The sequence below is a fragment of the Suncus etruscus genome, chromosome 4 (genome assembly GCF_024139225.1).
Source record: "Suncus etruscus isolate mSunEtr1 chromosome 4, mSunEtr1.pri.cur, whole genome shotgun sequence".
Classification (NCBI taxonomy): domain Eukaryota; kingdom Metazoa; phylum Chordata; class Mammalia; order Eulipotyphla; family Soricidae; genus Suncus; species Suncus etruscus.
Window position 1 is genome coordinate 150,243,511 of NC_064851.1, and position 8,238 is coordinate 150,251,748.

The 8,238-nt window shown below is 34.0% G+C and overlaps 1 pseudogene; it reads left to right on the forward strand.

The window, feature by feature from the left end:
- The first annotated feature begins 5,464 nt into the window (after positions 1-5,464).
- Positions 5,465-5,565, forward strand: LOC126007499 (uncharacterized; annotated as a pseudogene).
- The last annotated feature ends 2,673 nt before the right edge of the window (positions 5,566-8,238 follow it).

Genomic DNA, 8,238 nt, shown 5'->3' on the forward strand with positions numbered 1-8,238 from the left:
AACGCTACAATAGCAATGAGGTAAGAGAAGGAAATCAAAGAAATTTAAATTGGTAGTCAAACTATTTCTCTTTGCAGATGACATGATGATATGCACTGAAGACCATAAAGACTCCACAAGAAAGCTCCTAGAAACAGTAAGCCTATATTGCAAAGTGGCTGGTTATTATGTCAATACACAAAAGATGGTTGCACTGTTTTTTCAGAGGAGAAAAAGATCAAAGAATCTATCTCATATTTAATATTATCAAAAACAATCAAGCAGAAAGAATCAGTCTAACAAAAGATGTGAGAGACCTATATCACAAAAACTTCAAAACATATAAGAAAGAAATGGAAGTACTCCAAAGGAAATGAAAACATATCTCATGTTCATAATCAGAAGAATCAATGTTATCAAAATTACCATTTTATATAAATTAGTATACATATTTAATGCAATGATTTTCCAAAATCAAACAACATTCTTCAAGGACATAGAGCAATCATTTACTGATTGATTCCACAAAAGTTTGTATGGAACTATAAAAGACCTAGTATAGCCAAAACCATATTAAAAAACAAGAAACTGGGGCCAGAGAGATAGCATGGAGGTAAGGCGTTTGCCTTTCATGAAGGAGGTCATTGGTTCAAATCCTAGCATCCTATATGGTCCCCTGAGCCTGCCAGGAGCGATTTCTGAACCTCGAGCCAGGAGTAACCCCTGAGCACTGCCGGGTGTGACCCAAAATCAAAAAAACAAAAACAAATCTAGGGGCATCTCATTACCTAACTTGAAGCTCTACTGCAAATCTATAGTGATTAAAACAGCATGGTATGGGAACAAAGACAGATTTCAGACCAATGGGTCAAAATAGAATAGTCAATAACAAACTTTCAAGTATATGGCCAATTAATCTTTGACAAAGGAGCCAAGAGCATTCAATTGAATAGAGACAGTCTCTTCAACAAATAATGTTGAATGTTCATTTTAATAGAGGCAGTGTCTTCGACAAATGAGCAATTTAATATGCACATGTAAGAAATTAAAGATAAATCCATATTTCACACTTAACATTATGGTCCATTCAAAGTGTATCAAAGATCTTGAGATTAGACCTAAATTCACAAAGTTCATTGAAGAAAATATATGCAGAACATTCCAAGACAGAACTCAAAAAAGTCTTCAGTAGCAGATGTCAATGGCCAGAACTATAGCATCAAATATGAATAAATAGGACTCCATTATAGTAAAAAGTTTCTGTATGGGAAAAGAAACAGGGAATAAAACTAAAAGACAATTAAGTGGGAGAAAATATTTTAACTCTACACATCAGAAAAAGGGGTTGTTATCTAAGATATACAAAGTACACACAAATGTTGACTCCACAAAACCTAAAAAAAAAAAAACATTAAAAAATAGGAGAGGAAATGAACAGGCATTCTCTGAATATGACCAACATATGGTAAATAGGCACATGAAAAAAATACTTGTCATCACTTATCAATAGGGAAATCTAAAACAAGACAACAATGAGATATCATCTTACACCAGTGAGGTTGGTACATATCAAAAAATATTGAGAACAATTTGCGTTGGTGAGGATGTGGTGAGAAAGGAATCCATCCACCTCCATCCATCGCCATCCAGCCCCATCCTTAATTATTTGATTCTACACTCATCCATTGCTGGTGGGAACGCTGCCTGATCTAACTCCTATGAAAAATAGTATGGAGGGTTCTCAGTAAACTAAAAATATAACTGCTATATAGCCCAACAATCCAGCTTTTCAATATCTATATCCAGGACAGGAAAACATTCATGTAAAAGGAGGTATGCACACCACTATTCATTGCAGCCTCAGTACCATAGGTTAAAGTTGGAATCAACCTAGATATCCAACAACAGATGAATGAATCATGAAGATGTGGTACATATATAGAGTGGAATACTGCATATCTTTAAGGAATAAGCTAATCATGAAATTCACTGTAACATGGATGGAATTGGAAGATATTATGTTAAATCAATTAAGCCAGAAAGATAAATACAGATTGATATCACTTTCATAATATTTAGAATAACTGCATTAAAAATGCAATTGTTTACATGGGATTTGTCTTAAACACTCCTAGTCCCACAGTATATTGAAGAGAAGAAAAGAATTTGGGTGGAGGAAGAAAAACACAAATATGGAAGGATGGGAGACAGGGGTCAAGAGGTCTCAGGTGCACTGGTGTTAGTTATTAAGAAAGAACAGAAATAAATATCCAAGCCAGAGTCAACAACAATGAAATCATGAGGTCCAAACTTTAACAAACAGAACTTAAAATAGGCCTGTTATACTATCAGGCTGAGAATGCATTCTGGGAACATTGTGGGAGGGAAATTGACACTGCTAGTTGGATTGGCCCTGAAACATCCGAAACCCAACTATGAATAACTTTGTAAATCACGATCATTTCAATAAATTTTTAAAAACTTGCAGAATTTTCTTCCCTATGTGTCCTGCTAGAATCTGTCAACTGTGAACTGTGTTAATGCCAACCAAATATTAAAGTTGTTCTATGCCTATACATCAATAGATGATCATGGTTTAGAGAATGTTTACCTCCAGAGCTAAATTTATCACTGCTTAGCTCTGTGGATATTAAGTCATCAAAATTATTCATCAGTGCAAGAAAGCCAACATTCCTCTTGTGTACCAATATAATTTCAGCCAAAGGCAAAGGAACTTAACATGAAGGTCAGGGATCCAAAGGAAGGGAAGCGGTCACATTTTTTATTTTACTTTGAGAAAACTGTGGTGATATTGGTAAGCTCAGTATGATATTGGTAAGCTCAGTACTATTCCCAGTGATCCTTATCATGCATTGCCACCTCAGAAGAGCCATGGATGCAAGGAAAGGAAGAAAAATAGTAGAAGTAGAGATAGGAAGAAGATGGGCTTCTTCCACAGAACAGGGAATATTCTTGTAGCTTTCTTCTTAAATTTGAGTATCAAAATCTGAGTCTCACACTTCATAAAATGACAGAAAAAAACAATTGAACAAAGCTCAACAGAGCAGGACTAGAGGGTTTCTAGCCAAAGTGACACTTGGATTTTATTACCCAATTCCATTAGTTATGCAAGAATATTGAGCAATATTATAGGAAATCCAAAGAAGACCATCATAAGTATTGGTTTGGCCAAGCCTTTATAGATAAAAATTAAAATAATAATAATAATGAAGATTATGATAATAGTAATATGGATGAATCAGAAGACTCAGTTTTATTATTAATTAAGTCTGTGATCCTGAGTAAATTGTATCATCACTCTTGGCTTACTTCACTTTAGTTTTTGAATAATGAAACATGGGATCTCTTTGGCATAAATGACATATGTCCAGCAAATATCTTCATTCCTTTGCTTCCCCAATAAAACACTTGAATACAAGGATTCTGATTATCTAAAGACTCATTTACAAACATATTTGTGACTGCTGCTCACAAAAATAAATAGAATTCACAGGGTTTCTTCAAACTAAAATGGACCAGAAACAGATATAAATTTTCCACTCTTTTCTGTAACCAGCTAGATGTTGACAATCACTTGGAATCTACATTAGCCCATGTCCACAAACAACTGCATCAATAAGGAGAAAAACCCAATCAATTGACTTCTATATGAATAAAAATTAACTTTTTATATATCCAACTATGTCAATATAAAATTACTGTGAAAGTAGTTGAATGAATTGATGCAGTTTCAAACTTACAATTATAAACTTAGAATCAACTAGTGTTTAAAATATCTCTTTTAAAAGTGTACTTACAATGCAGAAAAAAGCATCAGCACTCCTATTGTCATTGCAGCACTATTCACAAGAGCTAGAATTTGGAAACAAACCAAGTGTCCAATACCAGATGAGTGGATTAAGAAACAATGGAATACTATGCAGCTGTTAAGGAAAATGAAGTCATCAAATTTACTTATACAACATGGAATGGAGAGTATTTTTGCTGAGAATTGATTGAGAGGGAGAGCAATAGACATAGAATGATTGCATTCATTTGTGGGATATTTTAAAAGATTGTATGGTGTTAATACCGAAAGACAATAGATCTGAGATTCAGGAAAATTGGTTCATGGCAGGAAGCTTGTCACAAAGTCACAGTTATGGCATAGAAGGGACAGTTATGAAAATGACAGTTGGGAATCATCAGTCCGGAAAATAAGTGCGTTCTGGAAGGTGATAAAGTGATCTACATGATAACTCTTCAGTAATCATATTGCAAACCAGTATTTAAAGGGGATAAGAAGAAAGAGAGAGAAAGAGAGAAGGAGGAGGAGGAGAAAAGAAGGAGGAGGAGGAGGAAGAAGAAGAAGAAGAAGAAGAAGAAGAAGAAGAAGAAGAAGAAGAAGAAGAAGAAGAAGAAGAAGAAGAAGAAGAAGAAGAAGAAGAAGAAGAAGAAGAAGAGGAGAAGAAGAAGAAGAAGAAGAAGAAGAAGAAGAAGAAGAAGAAGAAGAAGAAGAAGAAGAAGAAGAAGAAGAAGAAGAAGAAGAAGAAGAATAGGGGGCACAATGGTGGGAAAAGTGCATTGGTGAAGGAATGGGTATTGGACATTATACAGCTAAAACTCAATCATGAACAATTTTCAACTATCTCATAGTAATTCAAAATAAATTTGAAAAATGTGTATTAATTTTCCTAAAGAATGGCAACCTTGTGAAGTAAGTTAGGTGTGTGTTTCTTTTATTTTGTGCATAAAAATCTAAACTTTGAGAACTTAAAATGATTTCTCAAAGATACTGAAAAGAATTTGTACAAGATGTGGATATTAGACACTACAGTTGGATTTAAACCCAAGAAGTCAAGTGTTGCAAAGAAATATACAACATCCTACCCATCACATAATACTGAGATTGGCTTTGTAACTTTCAAGGAATCTTCAAGAATATATTTCCTCAGTACTAAAGTGAAAATAGTAAGTGATATGACTTTTGCATAGTTATAAAAGTACATGTTCTTTTTATGGATAGATTATATATGGTCAGTCAGGAACAATGACTCCTACTTATTAAGAAATTTGCTGTTTTTTATTTTTTTTACTAGCTGAAAATTTCTTAAGTTAAATATGATTACAGTGCCCCTCTTTTACAGATTATGGAATTAATAAATTTTAAATAATATATTCAATAATGTGATACTCTTTCTTATACAAAATTATTTTATAAAATTTATAGTCTTTCATCAAATTTATACTTATCTTTTTTTTTTTTTTTTTTTTTTTGGTTTTTGGGTCACACCCGGCGGTGCTCAGGGGTTATTCCTGGCTGTCAGCTCAGAAATAGCTCCTGGCAGGCACGGGGGAACTATATGAAACACCAGGATTTGAACTAACCACCTTAGGTCCTGGATCGGCTGCTTGCAAGGCAAACGCCGCTGTGCTATCTCTCCAGGCCCAAATTTATACTTATCTTTAAGAAGTTTTTCAAGTGGTGCTCACTTCAGCAGCACATATACTAAAATTGGAATGATACAAAGAAGATTAGCATGGCCCCTATGCTAGGATGACACGAAATTCGTGAAGAAGTTTTTTAAGTGAAAACATTTTAATTAATGACAAAAATTTTAAAAAGTCCAAACTGTCAAATTATTTCCATAAATATACTAATGTATAATGCCATTAGAAATGCATTAGAATGAAACACTAAAAATTATATTAATAAGATACTAATACTAATTATACTAATAAGATAATGATAGTACTAATAAGATATTTGTTCATGTTTTTCAGAATAAAACATTAATATGAAGTGTTATCTCTTCCTATTATTTGTTTAAAATGTTCATTCTTTTCTTTTAGATAATTAAAAACTTGTAAAATCAAGCTATATCATAACTGAAATTTTTTCTAGTGTCCTTCATGTTGTAGAAAAGAAGACTCAAACCTAGTGGGAATGTCCCCAATTCATTGTCACTATGTACCTTAAATATTACTGTGAAAGATTTTTAATTCACTTTTTTTACAATAGAAATAAAAAAAAGTATACTCAAACTTAGAAGTAACTCAGAAACCAGTTCACAAAGCCAGAAGAATTGGCAAAGCCTGTTTTATTTTTTATTATATATAATTAGTGCACATTAAAATTAATATAAATTATTTAGTTTGATTCATTTAAATAACCATACTAATTTGTAACCAAAGATACAGAATAGTTTCACCACAAGACCAGAAATATAGTACAGCCAGCAGGGCTCTTGCCATACATGTGACTGATCCAGGTTTGATCTCTTTCACTCCATATGGTCCTCAAGCACATCAGGAGTTGATCCCTGAGCACAGAGCCAGGAATAAGGCCTAATCACAACTGGGTGTAACCCCAAACCCAAAACAAAGCAAATATAAATAAGTAGAATAGTTTCACTGTCTTCAGCCACAATCTGTTGTATTGCACTGTAGAATATATCTGCCTCTAATTATTAATTTTATATAAATGAAATGAATGTAAAATGCTAACAAATTGTGGAGATGAACTGATTCTCAGCTTCCGAGTGAGAGGAACAAAACCAGTTTGTCAGAGGATAAGATGCAACAAACGATCAATAAAGAAGAGAAGGAATAGAAAGAATGAAGATAACATCGGAGAATTATGAGAATTATGCGATAACTTTTAAAAGACAGTATCTGAATTATTAAAGTCCCTGAAGAAAAGGAAAGAAAGGATGAACAAAGCTATTGATCAAAGAAATTATAGTTGAGAACTTTATGCAATCTGAGTATTGAGTCATACATCCATATTACAAACACTCAAAAAGTTTGCAATAAAATATACCCAAATACTAACATCTAAAGAAACACTGTAATTAAAGATGATGTAACCAAAGATGATGTTATAATTCTCATAGCAGCAAGAACAAAGAACAAATTTACATAAGAATCCTTAAATTTCACAGTGTATTTATCAAATGAAACTCTATAGAACAGAAGATAATTTGCCATATCAAACAAATTAGCTAAAATAAAATCGCTAAACCTATCCAGATAGGATATTCCAAATTTGAAGAAGTGATGCAAAGCACTATGGACAAGAAAAAGGCCAACAAAGTTTATAACCATTAAACTTTTTAATTAATAAATTGTCTTCTATGAAGGACAAGATAGGGGCCAGCAAGACAATACACTGAGTGAGGAGTTTGTCTTGCATACAGCTGATAGAAGTTTGATCCATGACACCCCATATGGTCCCCTGAATACTGCAAAAAAGTAAAAACCTGAGTGCAAAACCTAGAGTAAGCCATAAATACTGCCAGGTGTGGGAGGAAAATTCAAAATAAATAAAGGGGAAGAAAAAATTCACAAACATTTATAATTACTAGAAAATGATGCCAATAATTTTTCATCCCAATAATCTTTCAACATCAATGATCTGAACTCACAACAGTGTTTTAATGGTTCATAAATTTTATCCTAGGAGCTGTAGTGGTGGCACAGTGGTAGGGTGTTTGCCTTGCACACAGCTGACCTAGGACAGACCTCGGTTCGATCCCCTGGCATTCCATATGGTCCACCAAGCCATGAGTAATTTCTGAGTGCATCTCTCCAAGCAAGTGAAAGCAGAGATTAACAGACGGGAATATATAAAGCTGAGAAGCTTCTACACCTCAAAGGAAATAGCGCCCAGGATACAAGAGCCACCCACTGAGTGGGAGAAACTATTCACCCAATACCCATCAGATAAGGGGCTAATCTCCAAAATATACAAGGCACTGACAGAACTTTCAAAAAAAAAAAAAAACATCTAATCCCATCAAAAAATGGAGAGAAGAAATGAACAGACACTTTGACAAAGAAGAAATACAAATGGCCAAAAGACACATGAAAAATGCTCCACATCACTAATCATCAGCGAGATGCAAATCAAAACAACTATGAGGTACCACCTCACACCCCAGAGATTGGCATACATCACAAAGAATGAGAACAAACAGTGTTGGCAGGGATGTGGAGAGAAAGGAACTCTTATCCACTGCTGGTGGGAATGCCGTCTAGTTCAACCTTTATGGAAAGCAATATGGAGATTCCTCCAAAAACTGGAAATCGAGCTCCCATACGATCCAGCTATACCACTTCTAGGAATATACCCTAGGAACACAAAAATACAATACAAAAATCCTTTCCTTACACCTATATTCATTGTAGCACTATTTACCATAGCAAGACTCTAGAAACAACCAAGATACCCTTCAACAGATGAATGGCTAAAGAAAC